Consider the following 21613-nt stretch of genomic DNA (forward strand, 5'->3'; position numbering starts at 1 on the left):
TTCTGCCAGGTCATCCCCATGCAACTAATATCTTTAATTTTTGAGGCAGGTGCTTTTTACCACCTCAGATTATAATCTATTCTTAGAATAGGTCACATGACCTTCCTCTGAAATTAGGTGTGGTTTTGTAGTTAAGCATCAGTGAAATGTCTTGAATTTATATTTTTATGCCAGTTTTTACATAAAAACTATCTGGGCCAAGGATAATTAGTTAATATTGTACCTAAAATATTGCAGAATGTTGAAACTCAGATAGTTTACACATTTATTATCTCAGAAAATGTTAAGATCACGTATAAGTCAGAGTTACAAACTGTTAAAACAGAACTTGTCTCTGGTTACCTTAAACCATAATGGAATTTATGACGAAGATGTCAGGGCGGATGAGAAGCTAGGGGCCAGTCTTCGGAAAACTGGTGGGAACAGGAAAGCCCCGGGAAGGCAACCAGAATTGCAGAAAAAGTCACAGAGTGAGAACAGTTTGGTCTGCATGCTGTTGTCAGTACAGTCTGCGCAGATGGCGGCCAAGTTCTGTCACAGTTATCCCCACCCTCTGACTGTTGTAAGACTAAAGGAGAGGAAATCATACCCATTCCACCACCACAGTGGTTAGCGGTCACCCCCTCCTGCCCAGTGTCTGCACAGTAAAAGGTGCCTTAAAAGGGTGTGTTATGGCCAAGAAAACCATGAAGGTCAACTACAAGCCATCTCTGAAGGAATGCTACACAGATTCAATAACACTGAGCACAGCCACACTCCCATAGGTGCAATTAGGCTGAAATGATCACCAAACACATCTCAAAAAATGAAAAATGGTTAACAAGTAGCACTGACTAGCCAGGTAATGCTGTCCTCAGCTCACCCCTAACACTCTCTCTCTCACTCTCAGCAAAAGATTTTCATTGCTGATTCACAAAGAGAACCCACGGCCATTGGGAAACAGCCGCCTCTTCTTCCCAAACACAGTCTACTCACCTAACGAAGATTGGAACCACCCAACCTCAAAGGAGAGGGGAACCTTCTCCTCTTTAAGAGAAATCCTCCTGCCAAGGTCCCTAATAAAGCCCCTCCATTCATTTTCTCTCCTACCTCAAAGATCTTCACCTTCTCCTTTTGCACAACTTAGTAACAGTATCATCTTGAGGCGGGGGTGCAGGAGGTACCTAATGTCTACAGGAATAAATCATTTACTGACCTACTCTATGTTTTTTGACTTTCAAATATATATATATTCCACTTAATGTCATTGCTTAGTTGATAAATACTTATTAGCCTAGCCTTGGCCGCAAAGCTCCATTGGTTGGAGCTTCCGCCTGAAGTTCAGAGGTTGCCAGTTCGATCCTCAGTCAGAGCACATACAGGAACAGTTCAATGTTCCTCTCTCTTGCTCCCCTTTCTTCTCTGGCTAAAATCAATAAAAAGTAAATAAACAAACAAACAAACAATTAAAATATACAAAGCACTGCTCACGAACTATCCGTTCTACATTGCAACTGATATTAAAGCCCCTCAGCACAGTTAACATTCTGCTGTGGGTTGGGGTCTCCAGCTCACATGTCAGAAAGACAGAATAAAATCCAAGTGGGAAAGGCACTCAGATTGTTTAGCTGGCAGGAAGCACTCATCTGTGAACACAGCCAATGTTTGTGCTGCGCACTGAGCCCAAAGCTGTATTTGAATCAGTTGGGATTAGCTAGTCTATTGGTTTTTAGTTTGTGACAACAGAGGAAAGGGTGAAAATTCCGTATGTAATGGAGAGATCATGTTTTTGAAAGTTTCAACTCGAGTGCCGTGACAGGAGATTGACAGGCATGTAGGGAACGGGGGACGTGGTTCTCAGGGGAGATCTTCTACCCTGACTGCTGCCATGAGCATGTTTTCCAAATCATGAGTTAAGACCCTAGAGTGGGTTACAAAATCAATTCAGTGGATGGTGGCAAGCACTTTTTAAAAGAAGTTATATGGAAGAAAATAAAAAGTAGAGTGCAAGTTACATATATATAAAAAGCAGTAATTATGTCGTGAAAAACTATGTACATATATTGGTGTGTGCCTGTGCATGCGCACAATGAATCACGGTAGAATATGTATTTCTTACTGTGGAGTGTGTGTGTGTGTGTGTGTGTGTGTGTGTGTGTATAACACTGATCTGTGTTTACCAAGCTTTACAAATGAGTACTCTACATTCTCTGTTAGTGCCTTTTCACTTTCCAATGTCAATCCATTGTTTCTGCCGCAGCAAACCCACTAAAATTCTTCTGGATAATGTCCCTGATGGCCTCCTATCAGTCAGTTCCAATGTGCCCCCTTCAGATACGTTCTCAGATGAATTCTCAGCAGCATTGAATGTTGATCATTCCTCCTTCTTAAAATTTGTGTTGCTTTTGGCTTCTGTGACATCACTTTCTAACGCTTCTGCTGCCATCTCGCTGGTATTTTTCTCTAGGTTTTGATCTCTGGATCCTCTCCCTCAGTCCTCCCCTGAAATCCTGGCATTTCTACAGAACAGAGCATGGGCCCCAGACATACCACATAAATTAAGACTGAACTTTGTCTCTGCCACATTTCACCTCCTGGCCTTATCCACTACCATCTCTTGCCTAAACAACTGCAATAAGCTAGTGACCGGTCTCCCCTTCTGTCTGTTGTCAAAGGGTGGCCACAGTGACCCTGGTTAAAGGAAAGTCAGATCATCTTATTCCTTTGATCAGAACCACTCACTGGCCCTGTGACCTTTCTCAGATCTTTGCTCAAATAGCTTAGTGAGGACTTCCAGGCTTCCCTCTGTAAATACATGACTCTACGGCCATTACAAGAGGCCCTGTCTCCTTCTCCTGATTACTCTTCTCCATAGCCCTGTCTAAAATATGATACCATTATGTATTTTGTTTAGCATCTGTCTCCTCTTATTGGGACATAAGATCCAGTAGAGCAAGGATTTCTGTCTATTTTGTAGACTACTGCATCCCCAGCATTCAGGATTGGTAGCCATACTAGTAGGCCAAAAACATTGAAAAAAAAATGAATGACTATCGTCAATTCTTTGTATGATGATAATAGGCCTGAGTACACATAGCTATGTAACTCCCACACTATGCTATGCAGTTATCTCCATAAGTAATATAATTTTTAAGAGGGATTTGGGCTATTAAGCAAAAAAATAAGAAAGACCGCTAGGGAATTGTCTGAAACTCATAGCCAGATTTTAATCTTATGTTAGCAGGGTTCCAGCAGCCTAACCTTATGAGATGTAGACACCCAGTTGCTGTCCAGGCTAAACAGATTCCTCAAGTATCGTAAGGATGCTTCTTTTGGATACTTCTTTTTTATATCTACTTCAACATTTACACAAATGCTTCCACTGGCCTAAATAGTATTAAAGACAGTTCAGTTTCCTTTCTTTATTTTTCTTTCAAAAGCTGATGAGTGTGGAACAAAAGGAGAAAAATACTAATAAATTATTTTCCTCATGAATTATAACCTGTTCACAACCTTGGCTTTTTATTCACTACTATAGAATTTTAAAGGTATTTTCCCCTGTAAAAACACTAAATCCTTAAGGCTTTTCCCCTAAAGTACTTTTTTTCCTCTCAATCGGGAGACAAAAAAAAGTCAATTTAATTTTCTCTCTACCCGGGGCCAGTTAGCTCAGTGGTAGAGCATTGGCCTGGCGTGTAGATGTCCCAGATTCAATTTCCAGTCAGGGCACGAGAAACGACCATCTGCTCTCCACCCCTCCCCCTTTTCTCTCTCTCTTTCCCTCCTGCAGCTATGGCTCAACTGGCTCGAGCAAGTTGGCCTCAGGTACTAAAAACTGGCTCCCATTGCAATGGAGCAAAAGCCCCAGATGGGCAGAGCATCAAGCCAGCTGGATCCCAGTCGGGGCACATGTGGGAGTCTGTCGCTCTGCCTCCCTTCCTCTCACTAAAAAAAAAAAAAAAAAAAAAAAAAAAAAAAAAAAAAAAAAAAAAATCTCTATTCCCCTAATTTCTTCCCATTGAATTTTCAAAAACTCAGAATAACTCTCTTACTTACTGTTACTGTTATCCCCATCAGTGCAGATGAAAAATTGAGACTTAAAAGAATAGAAAGGTTATTAAGGTCATATTGGATAGAGGAGCTATGATTTAATTCTGGAACCTAAAGAATGGGAGATAGGGATTATGGGCTAGAGGAGCTATCTTGAGAAATGTGATGGTAGTGAGTGGGTTAAAAGCAATAGGTGAAGTCAAAGATGATGCCTAGGTTTCTGGCTTGGGCGACTAGTGAATGATGGTTTTTTCAGTGACCTACAGAAGAAGAAGGTTTAGAGTACAAGTTTATCAGATCAATTTCAGATGTAAGTTCAAGGTGCCTATAGAAACACAATTTGGAAGCTAAGAACTGTGCCCTGGGCTGTAGATGTAAATGTGGAATTCAGAAGCATAAGGTAGGATTCAAAATCACCAAGTCTGATACATTCATCCAAGAAGAGTTCACTCTGTTTGCAAAACAGAAACTAACTGGTTATCTAAGAAACAGACCTTTCACTGGAATGAAAGGGTGAATGAAGATTGTTATAAGTCAAAGAGCAAATGGTTGGTGAGGAAGGAGAAACTGTGGAAAGTAATCTACTCTTTGGAGAAACGCTTGTGTTTGAAAGGAAAGAAGTGATTGAACACTATCTGGAAACCATAGGAGCTGTTAAAATTTTCTTAACTAATCATCTCCCTTTTGATGCTATCTAACATTGACCTTCCTAAGACATAGCTCTGAAGGAATCGTGTCCAAGGACAGACCTTGTTGGCGATGGATGACCATTCCCCACACTTCTGAGGAACCCTCCTGAAAACAGAGCTTGTTGGAAAACACTCCATGTGATGGCCATATCCACATCATCAGGGGCTTAGGATCCAGCTTACTTAGAAAAATTAATCTGTATGGATGAATACCAAGTAACTTTTGCGTTGTGAAACAAGCCCTCTTGGGAATACATTCTAAAGCAGCATTTCACAAAGTGTGCATCAGTGAAACCCAGTACAGAGGGTTTTTGGGTTACAACACGGTTCTGTTCCTACGACAGTGGTGTAACCCAAATTTGGTATAAGTCAAAACACACCCTAGCCTGCATCACGTACCTATCCTAACACAGTTGTAAAATCATAATCTAGAACATAAAAATACCACTAAGCCACAGAAAAGGAAAAAGACATAAATATACTGTTCTATAATCTGTACTGCGTATTCTTCCACCATGTGCAGCCAAACTAGTTCACCCACGTAGTGTAAACTGAAACATTCATGTCTCAATTTTTTAAAGTTTTTATGGGAGTGAGCATTGTAAACTCGAAACATTGTTTGTCAAGACTATTGTAACCTGAGAACCCCCTGTACTGCTGAATTCAATGAGGCTACCTAACAATATATTAAAGTACAAAAGGTCTCATGGCCCCCTAATGTTAGGAAACGCTGAGTTAAACAAAGTTAAACAGGTTTCTTGACAGCAGTATTTTCAGAGGCTAATATCCGAATGTGCATCATAAAACTGCAGAAGGAAGATATATAAAATTCAGCATTGTCGAAAATCACCTGGTCACAGGACTATTAAAAGTGTCACTACATGGATCAGAAATATAGGAAGGTGACTTCCTATAGAGACACTGTTCACAAAGGTCATCTTGGGCGAAGGGACATGGATGAGAGACCAAGCTCAGTACCATCGCAATTGTCCCCGGTGGCCTCGCACACATTCTTCAGTACGCCACTCTCCTCCCACAGTGACCTTCCTCCGGGCACGATCACTTCTAACGGGGATGAACCCTTGCTTAAAAGTTCAAGGGTTTGCTTTCCCCTTTTGACCAACTAAATTCTATGAGTTCCACAATAAACCCTGGAATGGGAGGCATGGTGCCTTTTCTTCCACAGCCAGTGTGGTTGACTACAAAGGCGATAAAGCTGATGAGTCAACTTGTTGATCGTTGATATTATTTCCCTGCTTCTATTTGTTTTGTTTGTTTTATAGCTTGCAAGCTTAGTTGTTATGAGGAAAATCAATAAGCAAGCTTTCAAGGAAACTTAAACCCAGGGAGAAGAAAGGCCCTTTTACCTAGAAGTTATTCTTGTTCTTTTTTTAAGGGTATAATATCCACTCCAGAGCCGGTGTTCACGTGGAAGCCAAAAGAAACCCTGTGTGCTTGTGAGGACTCTCTACTGGGAGAACAGGGCTGCTAAATATTTTCAGAGGGATGCCTTTTGTTAGTAAGATGACTTCTGTGAATTGAATCATTTGGAACATCAGGCGGAACTGAAGAAAGAAAACCGATATAGCCGAGAAAATAAACCATGTCCACATGTCCAGGAGCTAGAAAAGAACGTAAGGGGCCTGAGAAATAAACTTTCACTGTATGGCACCTAGAGGTCACCCCGGTGGCAGGTCACCTAATCTCGCTGCATTTCAGTTTGCTCACGTGTAGAATGGAGATTCTGGTAGACCCACTGCAAAAATGGTTCCAAGTTTCCCTGCCCCACTATCCAGCCAATTGCAATGTGATACTGCACTCTTTGCAGGCAGTGGTGGAGTCTCTTCCCCTATCTCTCAATTCTTGGCCAGCCCTGAGATGTGCTTTGGTCAAAAGAATGTGGTAGAAGTGGCTCTGTGCTAGTTCTAAGCCTAGGTCACAAGAACCCTTAAGCATTCCTGCTCTTCTTCTCTCAGAACTGACACCGTCATGAGGACAAGCTCAGTGCAGACTGCTGGAGGAAGAGAGATCCCGTGGAGCAAAGACAAGTCAGCAGCCCATTTGTTCCAGCCAAAGTCATAGACACATGAGAGTTCGGCCAAGATCAGCCAAGCTAGCCCACAGCTGGCTTTCCAGATGACTGTAGATACGTGAGCAAACCCAGCTAGGACTGAACTCAACCACACAATTTGCAGATTTGGGCCAATGAGTTATGCTCATCGGGTGTTTTTTACACAGTAGTATTACTGAGGAAGAAGACCCCCCCCTTTAGATAAGAGGCTTCAAGGATATTTTATAATTTAGGCCAAGCGTTCAGAGAGAGTTTGTAAATATGATTTTTTGTGTAATTTACAAAATCTCAAGATGGCCGGTCATATTCCTGCTTAGGAAGGGCTGTTATAATGTGAATAAACAGGTTTTCATACTTAGAAGGTTTTGAATAGAAGGAGGAAGGAGGCTTGGACCCCCTCCCTTCTCCACATCTGTGAGGAAGAAGGTAAACAGCCAGGAATATAGGAGGGGGAAGGGAGATTTGAGCAGTCCTTTCCTCTCCCCTTTCTTTCTCCTTAATAGGTGATTTACAAATGATTATCCTCTGGCATCCTGTAAGGCCCTCCCATCCTGAAATCATGTAATTGAGGACAGAGGAATCACAAGATCCATGTATGTGAACTTACGTTCTGCACAGGGTATGTAAGATGTAATAAATCTAATTTCGGGGAGCACGTGTCTTTGTAGCTATAGCTCGCGTGCTCCACCGGCTTAATAAAATTCTCTTTCTCCTCTTATAAGCTATCTGAGTGTCAATCCTCCAAGGTTTTGCTCTCCTGCAACATTACGACGAAACTGAAATGGAGGTAACAGTGGGACCTAATTCTTAGTACTGTGTTAAGAACAGTGCCTGGCATAAAATAAGTAATCAGTCAATATTTGCTATTATTATTATCCACAATTTGTCAATATTGCATAGGATATGAGAGGGATAACTTCCTAAAACAAATTTCCTAAGCTAAAGTCCAAAAACAAACAAAATCAAACGTGAGATGTCTACCACGAGTTTCATGAGATCTATTAAATTTAGAGCAATTTTAATAAATTCATAAGAAAAAGTAAGCATATTTTCATAACAGGAAACAAGTAAATTGTCAAAGCAGTAGAAGCCAATGATCTCCAAAGCCTTCCGCACATCCTGCATAAATATCTAATATCTGATCCACATCCAGCTATCATATCACCAACTGCATCACCCATCAAACCTCTTGCCTGCAAAAAGGGCAATAACACTTTTATTACATGATTAATTGACCAGGTAATTTTGGAAAATGCTGAATTTTATATCTTCCTTCTGTAGTTTTATGATGCACATTCAATATTAGTCTCTGAAAAGCCTGCTGTAAAGAAACCTGTTTAACTTTGTTTAACCCAGCATTTTCTAAAATTAGTGGGCCATGAGACCTCTTCTCCTTCGGTGCCTTTTTATGTAGCACACGCTGAATGCCACAGTACTGGGTTTCACTGGAGCACACTTTGTGAGGAGACGTTTGGGACGCAGCAGCAGAAAAGTGGTCTTTCAACGTCAGGCCGAGGTGCCTGAATTTCCGGAACAGCCCAGAGGGAGCCTGACCCTCTCTATATTTTAATTTAATTTGTGTCACTGCACAGACAAATGAACATGTTGAGGAGAAACTCACTAGTGCATACGGAAGTGGGAATTCACTTCTTCATGTGGCGCTAAAACAGTTGGCTTAAAATTGGCATCGTCTCTAATTCAAAATACTTCACGAACATCTGTATCACTTAACTATTTGTAAGTGATAAAGAAAGCAACAGACTGAAGATAGATTTCCCAATCACATCCCAGCCCTGACCCCCTCTGGGGGTTAAGCCCTGGACGCATCAGATGGACTGTTACAGATCACGCCCACCCTGTGTTCCCACACCAGGTTCTCTGTCGAGAGTGCTTTCACTGAACATCTGGCTAACGATGTGCCTTCCACTTATGGGCTGCACTCACCCACTGCACCTGCTCCCCGAGAGGAGATTACATGGGTCATGTAACTGCAGCATAGTTCCAAATGTTTGGCTCATCACCTACAAACATAACTCAGCCACAACCATGAGGAAAATCTTGGTAAGTTATTTTTAGTAGTGGTTCTAAAATAGGAATGCACCAAAAAAAAGAAAATGCAAACAAACTCCTCCCTAAAATTTAATGATAATCTTATGAACTTAAACCAATAATTCTCAACTATAACAACTTCAGTAAAATGAAATTATTTCTTTAGCCTATGTACTAATTGAGTTACCTACCACCTTACTGCAGCAACTAAAACAATCTTCTAAAAATCTTAAAAGCAATAAGGGTATAACACCTGCAGTAGTATTTCCCTTGGTACAGCTGGATTCAAGAAAGGACATGTTTTCAAATTTCTCTTTCCTAGCTTTTTCTAAAATATTTTTAAATGCATTAAAAGTAGAGTTTTTCCAAGGGAGAAAAATGGGGATAAGTTTACCTTTTTAACAATTATTTTAAAATCTGCGTTGTACTTGGTCAATCCATAGCCCTAAGACTGATTTCTAGCTGATGATTAAAATCCAACAGATTAGTCTGAGTCTTCCTGATAGTGTGAATCTGATTTGACTGGGTATTAACTATATTATTTAAAAATAACATTATTTGTTTCAGTTGAACATTGGCCAATACTGTAATTTTCTTATGAATTTCTGGGGAAAATATTCTGAGATACTTCTACCTGATGTTGTAAGTACTAAACAAATGTGTGTATTGTAGTTCATAAAAAATTTTTTTTTCCAATTTCTAGATTGTTTTTCAACTGGTGAGCAAACACCCATAACACTCTTTGGCATCTTTCAAAATGTTCTAAGCATTTTGAAACAATACAACACAGATCCAGAAAAGGTTAAACATATCTAAGTAAACAGCATACACATGTGAATGCTGAAAAATGAATACCACGCAATCTTCTGAGGGGCTGTAACACCCAAAATGCTTCTGCCACAAAAACAGAAAGAAACAAACGCAAAGCACAAATACTCCTGCAATCCTGGCATAAATTGAATCATAGGGTATTGAAAGAGAAGTTTGAAACTCTGATATCATGTATATCGTATTCCCCCATGTATAAGATGCACATTTCTTCAAAATTTTGGGGGTCTAAAAACTGGATGCATCGTATACAGTGGTTGTAGTTTTGTTACTTGCATTTTCTGCTTGAGGAGTTGTATAAATTTTATGATGAATAAAACTTGAGTTCAATAACTTTATGTAATACACTTTTTTCAAATTTCAGGCCCCAAAATTAAAGTGCGTCTTATACATGGGAAAATATGGTAATTTCTGACAAATTACTCAACCTCACACATGGTCCTTCATGCCATCTCACTGGTTGACAGAATACTGGAAGTACAAGAACTGTTACATGTAAACAGAATCCCCACTTTGAAAAACAATTTCTAAATATTTTATGATACCTGTAATCCTCCTCCTCATATTTCAAAAACTACTTACACTTTCAAAGTAAGTACTTACTATTCTCAAAACAGGTGTTCTAATAAAGTAGCAATTGTTTTTTGTTTTTACCAATTAAAGCCATAGGAACCCTAGGAGGTTACTGCTGACATCTAGTGGCAGTAACTTTAAAATACCAAATGCATTTTAAAAAAAAAATAGACATCTGGAGAGAGAAAGGAACCAACACCGTTATAATACACTTGCAAAGTCTAATGGACATCCCACATTACAAATTATTTGCCTCTGCCCACACCATTCTGCCTCTGATGACTTGTTTCTTCCAAAGTACTTCTAGTATTAAAAAGCTGAAGAACTAGAAACATAAAGGCTAAAGCCTGAAGGGAACCAATTCCTCTAAGTCCTTGGTCCTCTGTTAGGAATGGCCAGTTCTCTGACAGCCCCACTGCCCAAAGTCCCTGGCCTAATCGTCCTGATTTCATTTCAACTTCCCAAATAACCCTAGTCCTTTCCCCCTTTTACACCTAGAGTTGAGGTACTTCCAAAGTCCTAGCCTAAAGAGACTCTGCTGTAAAGTTGGCAATATGATATGTCAGACTTAATATCTGTAAACATACATGCACATTCAAAACGGCCACAAGGCCCTGGCCGGTTGCTCAGCGGTAGAGCGTCGGCCTGCCGTGCGGGGGACCCGGGTTCAATTCCCGGCCAGGGCACATAGGAGAAGCGCACATTTGCTTCTCCACCCTCTCCCCTCCTTCCTCTCTGTCTCTCTCTTCCCCTCCCGCAGTGAGGCTCCATTGGAGCAAAGATGGCCCGGGCGCTGGGGATGGCTCCTTGGCCTCTGCCCCAGGCGCTAGAGTGGCTCTGGTCGTGGCAGAGCGACGCCCCGGAGGGGCAGAGCATCGCCCCCTGGTGGACAGAGCGTCGCCCATGGTGGGCGTGCCGGGTGGATCCCGGTCGGGCGCATGCGGGAGTCTGTCTGACTGTCTCTCCCCGTTTCCAGCTTCAGAAAAATACAAAAGGGCCACAAAATTCCTAGACATGAAATTCAACAATTATTGAAACTTAAAAATAGCTATCATAGACTGCTTTAATGATTTCCAACTATCCACATGGATGATGATATACAGAAATGGACATTGATATAAAAAATTACAAGGAACATAGAGATAACTCCTACCTGCTTGTAAAAAAAAATATTTTGTAGCCTTTATATGTATTTATGTGTGGTGTGTGTGTCTAGAATAAGAGACAGACTCTCAAATTCTCACATACTCTCACTCCAGCTAGAGCACTTGTGAATGTAGTAGGTAAACAATGAAATGATGAATGAATGAATGAATGAATGAATGAGTTGGCAGAGTACAACACATCTTTTCTATTGATTCTGATATAAGAGATACAATATCCGCATAAGGTGATGTTTGCTCTTAGGCAAAAGTGCCTTCTTTGAGTAGTTCAGGTTAGACATTTCTCCAATGATGTGTGCAAAGTGGCCCAAGGCAAACAGGTGATACAATTGAACAATCTCCCTTTGGTGAAGAGAGTAATTTGGTGAAAAGAGTAATTTCAATAGTTGGAAATTATTTGCTTATAAGTTAGTATATTTAAATTTTTATTTTATTCTCATTGAAAGATGTAATAAGGGGAGAGTAGATTTTCAAGGTAGTCCTAAATAATACAAATCATGGCTAAATGCTAACTCACATAATTCCAAAAAATCTTTTAGCCTTTTAAATACTCTTTCAATAGAAATTCTAGAAATGGAAGGAGCTCATTCATTTATGTGTGTCTACTTCACTCACAAGTGGGAGTAAAAATGATGACTGAAGGATCTTCCTTACAATCATAATGAAGGGGGGAAATCTCATATCTGAATGCGTACGTTTCTAATAAATGAAATGAAATTGTATACACACACACACACACACACACAAGAACTACTGCATAGCAACATATGCAAATAGTGTGGCAGATGAGAGGGGACCTTACTGAGTGAATACGGGTTAAGGAGAGAACCTGATGTAGTAGAATGAGGAATTCAGAAGGTTCTGTAAAGGGAAGCTGTCAGGTGATGCAGCCGTTGGAATAAGAGAAAGAAGATCGGGCATTCTGAGTGGAGTTACGGCGTCAGGAAAAGACAAGAATGTTTAGGGTCTGTCATGAAGTAGGGGAGAAACAAGGTCAGAAACACGGGTGGGGGAAAAAAAAAGAAACACGGGTGGGGAGTCGGTGGAAACACTTGCATATGAGCAGGAGCTGAGTATAGGCGTACAGTCTTGGGAGTTTTTTTTTTCTTAAGTTTTAAGAAAATGAAGTTTCCCACAGGATCTAACACTCAGAAGAGTAAATACCAGGCACTTTTGCAAGCAGCAAAAAATCATAAAAATCAAAAAGGCAAATCCATAAAAATTATCATAATAACTCTCATGTAGGCCCTGGCCGGTTGGCTCAGTGGTAGAGCGTCGGCCTGGAGGGCAGAAGTCCCGGGTTCGATTCCCGGCCAGGGCACACAGGAGAAGCGCCCATCTGCTTCTCCACCCCTCCCCCTCTCCTTCCTCTCTGTCTCTCTCTTCCCCTCCCGCAGCTAAGGCTCCATTGGAGCAAGGAGGGCCCGGGCACTGGGGATGGCTCCGTGGCCTCTGCCTCAGGCGCTAGAATGGCTCTGGTCGCAGCAGAGCTACGCCCCCTGGTGGGCATGCTGGGTGGATCCCGGTCGGGCGCATGTGGGAGTCTACCTCCCGTTTCCAGCTTCAGAAAAATACAAAAAAAAAAACAACCAAAAAAAAAAAAACACCTCTCATGTAAGTTCATCTTTTAAAATAGTACTTTTAAAATGTGTATTTTATCAATTTTACAAAGAGGAAGAGAGAGAGACAGGAACATCAATCTGCTCCTGTATGTTCCCTGACTGGGGACCAAACTGGCAACCTCTGCGCTTCAGTATGAAGCTCTAACTAACCAAGCTATCCAGCCCGGGCTAAAAAATTACTTTTTAATCACGTCTCCAAGAAAATAGTCAATGATTTATTCTCTGACATTTAGTTTAAATTCTCTTTAGGAGCATGTTTTGCTGGATACTGTAGTCATATTTCCATAAATCATCACATATATCATGTGTGGAATCTCCTTCAGGCAATGTGACAGTTACATCACTCCTTTCATCACATGCTGTAAAGGTAGTTCTAATTCTCACTTACATGATCATTAACTTACTAATCAACCTGCAACTTCTGATGCTTTACATTCCATTGTTATGTTATAATAGGTATGTAAGAAATAATAATAGAATATAATTGTGGTAAGCCCTTATAAATATCAGAAGACTTTTATCCTTTCAAATCTCAGCAAGTCTTATTACCCCTACAAGATTTTGTGCAGCCAGTAATAATAAACCACAATGAAACACACCTCTAAAAAATATCTTTATAACTTATTTTTAGCGCTCTTGAACACAAGGTAACCCTATATACCAGCCTTACAACAGCTGATTTCCATGTCTCAAAATTGTGTTCATATTAAGCCTAGATTTCAACCTAGAGGACATCAAAAAAAATTGTTGAATCCTTAGTATTAATTAAAAGTTGATATTACAAGTACAATTTCCTACAGAAAAAGTCAGCTATATGTGAGAATAAAACTTAATATTCCTACATAATAAAAATAAATTGCAGACATGACATTTTCTTAATTGAAATTCAATCTGTTCTAGGATATATAAACCTATATAAAAATAGAACAGAAGAACAGTCTTTTCTTTTTTTACATAATCATACTAGATAGAAGTATATTTAGATGTGACTAGTTAAAGTTGCCTCTCTCTGGCCTGACCAGGTGGTGACACAGTGGATAGAATGATGGACTGAGACCCAGAGGACCCAAGGTCAAAACCCAGATGGGGTCACTGGCTTGAGCCCAAGTTCGCTGGCTTGAGCAAAGGGTCACTGGCTCAACTGGAGCTCCCAGTCAAGTCACATATGAGAAAGCAGTAAATGAACAACTAAAGTATCACAATGAAGAAGTGATGCATCTCATCACTCTTCTTCCTGTCTGTCTTCTCTATCTCTCCCTGTGTCTCTTGCTAAAAAAATAAAATAAAATAAATTGCCTTTCTCTGGATGATAAAATTCAGAAGAATATTGTGACCAATTGACACAAATAGTTTCACATAATAAAACATCATATGAAGAGTTATTTAAGTACTCATTTTAAAAAGGCTTAATACAGAACTCTCAGGATCTATACACACAAAGGTGTCTGTTAATCCAGCAGACTGCTCTCTGAGCTGCACCGGTAGGGTTGATCCTATGCAAAATAAGTAGGTTAGTCATCATGTGCAGCTGAGAAAACTGACCAGTCCCAGCCATCTAGAAATAGCACCTTCACTGATATGTCTTAATAGCCTATGATTGAAACATTTAAATTTAAATGTACATATTCCATCTGAGATAATAAAGACAGAGCATCAATACAGTAGCACTCATTGTCTGATTAAAAGGAACTGTTTATAAGATTGCAAACACGCTTTTTTCACCAAATCCAAAGGACCAGTCTAGAGAGATCACAACATAAACATCATTTTCCCATCCCAAGTCACTCGTACACACCACTCCTCTCCCAACAGACACACGTCCTGGAGCAGAATCTCTTCGGGAGTTCTATCAGATCAAAGCACTGGGATTACAGCAAGATGCAGAACTGTTTCTTTATTCTCATGTTGGGAGGAAATGCATTTTGTACTCTGGGTACAGAATGCTGGAAATTTCATCATGTGATGAAAATTCTCCCCTTCTACCCCCATTCTCCCTTTCCTACATTCAATTCAAAGTGTTCCCATATCTTCAACCAACAAAAAGCCTAATAGAACTAAATATATTCCTATGCATATGCCTCTAAATAAATAATTTCACACAGCTGCTTCCTGGATAGTCTGTGCTCCCTTTTATCCTTTGACTCTAAAGGGTGTGAACCCTTCAGCCTCCTCACTGGCTTCATCTCTTTCAATGTGTATCTTTCTCTTCACTGTTCCATCATTCATCAATTCCTCTAAAAATGCTTTTCTATTCTTTGTCTCCCTATGCCTGTATGCATCACATAGCTCAGTTTCAACATCTTCCACAGATTGTCTAGGTATCGGTGCTCATTGTAATATCTCTGTGGGGAGTCATGGCTAATAGGTCTGTCCAAAAGGCAGCCCTCCATTGATGTCATTCGCCATTTAAACAATATTTTGTAGACTTAATTAATATTTTACTATAGATAAAACCTGATAGGGTGCCTATAACTCCAAATCTCCTTTAGGAGAGAGAAGTCGTTTTCTTGAGGCTTTATGCTTTTTTTTTTTAAGAATCAACTGAAATCAAAAATAGGTAAAAACACCCCAATTTGTCATTCAACCTAACAATTTATTTTTGCTCCAGTGAAGAAATAATTTTTCTACTGATGTCCATTAAATTTAAATGCTACCTTTGTTTCACACTCACTTGTTTTTAGGAATTCAAGGATTTGTCAAAAGTGAAACACTATCAGTTTCAATTAGTATGCAATCTAATGTACATTTCAGTAAATCTATGGTATACATACATATAATAACATTGTATCTTCACAGCCATATAAATAAATCACATTGAATAGATGGGTCTAGTTCCCATGACATTTCTAACCTTTAGAAACTTTTCAGAAACACTCCTTTAGATGGTATGTACCTTCATTCATAAAATATGGACACATTGTATATCTGTATCTCACACTTTGTTTACACATACATAGCATTAGGATATTTGCATGAGTGTTCATATTTTTAAGCCAACATATGTAAATAAATGGCATAGCAATTTGAAAATTTAGCAACTAAATATGTAACTGGTAAGCATAATCAGGCATGCTATTCAACAACTGTAGGATATAATTCAGTCTTTCCAAAAAAAAATGTTTTGTATGCTGCTGTCTTCATACAACTCAATGAAGTTTTGGAGGAATTTGTACTAAATTTTTTTTGCATATTCAAAAAGTAGTATGTAAATGCATCCGACGAGAAAATTCTCATCACTGTTTCCTGACAAAAATCTAATTCTCTTATTGTCTATCACTGTAAATATGATACACTAATTGGAGTTATTTCCAGACAAAGAGAATACAATCTTCTAGTCAAGATCCTATTCATATATTAATATGAATGAAGGAGTAGTGTCAGAAAATTAACCATTATCCACAATGTTTTGATAAGTTAAAATATATTTCAAATTTTACTCTTACTTACAAATATGGTAATCACTATAAACCATTCCTTCTAGGTTTCCGATAATGATTTACTTTTTTGACAGGTTATTCAATAGCTAAAACCAGTAATCAAGGAAAGCCAAGGAGTTTAATATATCAGGATTAAGCAGACTAAAAAAATATCAATTCACAGTTAAGTATTACCTTGGTGTGATTTTTCATAAAAGAGTGCTGATCTCTTGCCAGGTAACACCATTTCTTTGGGTTCTGTGGATAAAGGGAAAAGAGATTAATAAACACAACCTTTCTTCTTACTCTTTAAGTGCTTCTTAAGGAAGAATCATTAGTAATAAAGGTTAGAGAAGAGACTCATTTAACAAAATATTCAGCTGCTGCCTTGGGAACCGCTTGCTTACACACCAAATAACTTCCCCAAAGGTCCCCTTGCCCCTAAGAACATGGGTGACAGTGGCACATACCCAGCCACTTTTCTTTGCTTCTCCCCTTTTCCTCACATGGGAACAAGACTCACACTTGAGCAAGGAGCACTTGCTTCCATCACGGGAAAAACAAGGCACAAGCCACGTTGAGATAGAACTTGTACTTGGAATAGAGCTGACCTAAATGGAATTTGTAATGATCAAACTTACTTTCTTTCCTCCCTAGTTTGTATGGGTTTTAAAATATTCATGAAAGTTTGGTTGCTTTTCTATTCTGTTTTTCCACAAAAGTGATAAAAGGAGATTTTGTGAGATGTCTCTGTAAATAATTGCGGATTACTCTCCCCATTAGATGTGATTTTAGAGCTATTCCATGCTGCAATGAGGAGGAAAGTACTTTATAGAAGTCAAAAGTTATGAAAATATATCTGTTCCCTCCCTTAGCATAAAATAATCTTGAGTATCCCATAAAAGATTTTATTGCATCATTATCTGAACATGTAGATTGGAGGATAAGAAATTCAAGACTGAGTAATAGTCTTCCAGAGAGGACTGTCAGGTAAGATAGGTGAGAAATTTAAATTCACCACTTAAGAAAGTTATTTGAAGAAATGTTACCAGTTAAAAGCAACACTGATTAATTGGCTATAACAGCCATTATAAGCATAGTCATATAAATGCAATCACTATATCTTACTAGCTGTGTGAACTTAGGCAAGTAAATTAGACTCTGTATGCCTTCATTTTTCCTCTGTGATATCAGAATGATAATTTCTTCTATTCCATACAGCTGATAGGATAAGCAAATGAGATTAATATGTACTAAGAATACAGAACTAATGAATGTCAGCTAATATAATTATCAACATCATTATTACCCCTTTTAATCATCATCTCCTTAAAAAAAAAAAAAGAGTATCTGTATACTGCATTGTGTGTTCACCAACCAAAGTCAAATCTCCTGTCACCATATATTTGACCCTTTTTCCCTTTATTTTCTCCCTCCTACTTGAAACATATATAATTTTATTAACCAATGTCACCCCAGTAAATCTCATACTGGACATTACCTAATTTTCCTATTGATTAATCTGACTCTGTATGACAAACAAAATAAAGGTCTTTGGACAGGTGAGGAAAAAAGGTTTAAAAGCACTTCAGGAAGATGAGTAAGCTGCCAACCACTTCACTGCATGGCTTCCCTTCACTCTCCTGAGGGTTTTAATTGAAGGAATCCTCCGAGAAATTGTGATATACTGCGGGACTCACTTAGAGCCACTGACCCTTTTCTATTCCTGTCGACACTCAGTGCAACTCAGAAAACACCTAGTGACCTCCCTTCTGCAAGCTGGAGTCCATACTGGACTTCAGAGAAACTGTAATAAACAAAAATGACTCAACAAACAGCTCAAAGGAGGAGATAGCTGTACACAATTATTTCAAGGAATGAAGAGAGTACTATCATTAAACAATACATGATGTGTTGAAGCAACAAAAAGGACTGAAAGAAAAGTCTGCAGTCAGGAAAGGGGGATTTAAAAAATAACCTTTAAAAAATTCATCAGGACAGCTGAACTTGTGCACACAGGCTGACCATCCATTCTGTTCTGTCTTGAAATGCACATGAGAAGGACTTTGAAGGACAAAACCTGACAGGCCAGTAAGGAGTGACAGGCAATGCATCTGAAGAACTGGAAGCATTCGGAAACATGGAGACCGGCTCGCCACAGGGCTGACCGGAAGCGCCCGCTTCTCTTCCTCCACTCATTACAATTTTCAGTCAACAGTAAAGGAGAGAAACACAAGTAGCACCACTGGGAGGAAAACGGACAAAATATAAAGACGCCTCTCCAGTGGTTGCCTCCCTGACAGGGATGATTAAGAAACACTGTTTTAGACTCAAAACTCATTCTGTATATTTTGAAAGAGTAGGGCACAAAAGATTAAGAAACAAACTAAGAAGGGACTTTGATTCACACCAACAACATCCCCTACCTCCAGGATATAGACATCATGCAGAATAACATCTGTTATGGGTTGAATTGTGTCCCTCAAAGGATGTGTTGAAGTACCACCCTAGTCCCTGTGAATGTGATCTTCTCAGGAAACTGTCTTTCCAGATGTTATTAGAATGTAAGTTAAGATGACATCATATGATTAGGGTAGACCCTTAATCCAGTATAACTTGTCTCCTTATAAGATGAGACATAAACATGAGCGCACACATGAGAGAGGGTCATGTCAGACAAAGACATAGAGGAGAGCACCATGTGAAGAGGCAGAGATCAAAGTGATGTGACCACAGCCAAGGAGTGCCCAGCATTGTGGCAACACCAGATGCCAAGAGGAAGTTAATGCAACAGATTATCTGTTACAGCTTTCAGAGAGAACATGGCCCTGTTGATATCTTTATTATGGACTTGAAGCCTCCAGCACTGTGAGAAAATAAATGCCTCTTGTTCAAAGCCAGCCTCCCAATTCATGGTCATTTGTTACGGCAGCTCTAGGAAATTAATGCAACATTTTTTGAGCCAATAAGAACTAGGTCCTCATCTATACAACATGGGAGTGGAGTGAAAGAGGGAGGGCAGGAAAAGAAGAAGTAAATGGAAGTGGAGCCTGACCAGGCAGTGGCGCAATAGATAGAGTGTTGGACTGGGATGCGGAGGGCCCAAGTAGGGAACTCCAAGGTCTCCAGCTTGAGTGCGGGCTCACCAGCTGAAACGAGGGGTCACTGGCTTGAGTGTGGGATTATTGACATGACCTTAGGGTCACTGGCTTGAGCCCAAAGGTCACTGGCTTGAAGCCCAAGGTTACTGGCTCGAGCAAGGGGTCACTCACTCTGCTGTAGCCCCCCAGTCAAGGCACATATGAGAAAGCAATCAGTGAATAAGCAATCAACGAACTACTAAGATGCCGCAATGAAGAACTGATGCTTCTCATCTCTCTCCCATCCTGTCTGTCTGTCCCTCTCTCTGACTCTGTTTCTGTCAAAAAAAAAGGGGGGGGGGGAGATGGAAAGTCAGTTGTCACTGAGCTAAGAGGACTGGTATGTACTAAAAGCTGATTCTCAATCGGTATTTGCTCCCCCTTCTCCAACCACTGGGGGCTTCTAGTCTGTACTACCCCTGATATGAGTCACTCTGTCTCCCACAGCCACAGCTCCAAGTGACACCTTTGTCTTCTGTCTGCTGAGACCAGTCCAGTCCCTGAGCTGCCAAACGGGGAAGGACCCGGACAGCCTCTTGACCATGCTCATACACTCTCGGTCCCCTGGGTCCCCGGGGAACTCAGTAACAAAGCCCGAGAAGTCGGGTGAACCCCAATACACATCTCCACTTGGCTCTACCACAAACGGCTCTCTAGCTCATCTAGCAGTCTGCAGAGTCACCAGAAACCAGTCTAGTGTTCTGACTACCACCCCAAAACCTCAAGAGACACACATTCCAGTCTCACCGAGTCTCCTCAAAGTACCACTTTTTAGCAATGAGAGGGGGAAACAGGGGAATACCCTACAACCTACCTCCTTGTGGATACTCCTAGTGGACCTTCAGTTCACCCCCCAAAAATCTGCTTTTAATCTCCAAATATTCTACCCCTGTTTAAGTACGAATGAGTTATCTAAAAGTTCTCATGCTCCTACTAGTGAATTTCTACAAGGTGATCTATTTCATAAATCACTTTGGTATTTGATAGCTATTCCCTTAAGGGGTCAAAATTTTCCAATTTTACATCCTATGGTATCAGCTTTTATCATTTGAGCTTTAAGAGACCCATGGGAGAAGCAGCTAAAAACTGTACACTATGTCTACTAGATATACTTTTTTAAAAGTTTCCTGAGCATTCCATGAATTTTCCATTGCTCGTCAATATAATCTGTCCTACTGAGTCAGGCAGAGGGCTAATGGCTCCCATGTTATCTCTCCCAGTTCCATTCTCCTCGTCTATTCCGCTGGGTTGCGGTTCAATTCTTTTCAGCACCTTCAAAATTTACTACCCTGTCAAAGCTTTAATGCCAACTTCTCCACAAAGTGATCCCCAGATACTCTGGACTCTATTGATTTATGACTCCCTGACCTCGAATAGCAATTACAGTTAATGCCTATAATTTATTTTGCCTTCTTGGGTGGTCTGTGCTGTCATGTCTCCCCAACTATATTTTCAGTTCCTCAAGGACATTATTGCATCTTTTGCTTCTCACCTGTCCCCTTCGGTACTCAATTCAATGTTTAGCACATAGCAAGGAGGTTCCTAATAAGTATACACCCACTTGCTATGTATTAAATACCTATTAATAAAGACAGAGCTAACTTATGTGGCATAAATATCTTCCATGTCCTATGACATAAATTGTATAACAAGTCCTTATTGTCACAAAAATTTCAAAGACCATTTCAACAAACTAATATGTGAAACAGGAAAAAGACAGCAAACAAAGGAACAGGAGAGAGATGTGGGGCATCAATATAACAAAGATGCTAATAGTTAGAAATATATCCACATGCAAAGCTTTTGCATTTCTCTGTGTTTGACCTTGCCTTTCTCCTGGAGGTAGTACTTGCCTCTAGGAGAATTCAGGTTGTTCCAAGATAAATAAAATGAGAAAGCAGGAGTCTAGAGTTTGACATCCAGCAAGAATTCTGGATCCAAGACGCTGGTTTTGAATATCAGGCTTTCCTTTGAAAGAAAAAGATTTTTAAAAAACACAAGCTTAGTTGCCACCAACATATTAGAAGTCAAAC

The 21613-nt window shown here is 39.9% G+C and overlaps 1 protein-coding gene across 4 annotated transcripts in view; it reads right to left on the reverse strand.

Annotated features, from left to right (window-relative positions):
• Window positions 1-21613, reverse strand: part of INPP4B (inositol polyphosphate-4-phosphatase type II B) — a 611130-nt gene that overhangs the window by 486973 nt on the left and 102544 nt on the right. For all 4 annotated transcript variants that reach the window (XM_066385735.1, XM_066385716.1, XM_066385745.1 and 1 more), the window contains one exon: window positions 16636-16698. The gene's annotated coding sequence lies outside the window, so the exon portion shown is untranslated. The remainder of the gene's footprint in view (window positions 1-16635; window positions 16699-21613) is intronic.

This window comes from Saccopteryx leptura, chromosome 1 (assembly GCF_036850995.1).
Source record: "Saccopteryx leptura isolate mSacLep1 chromosome 1, mSacLep1_pri_phased_curated, whole genome shotgun sequence".
Lineage (NCBI taxonomy): Eukaryota > Metazoa > Chordata > Mammalia > Chiroptera > Emballonuridae > Saccopteryx > Saccopteryx leptura.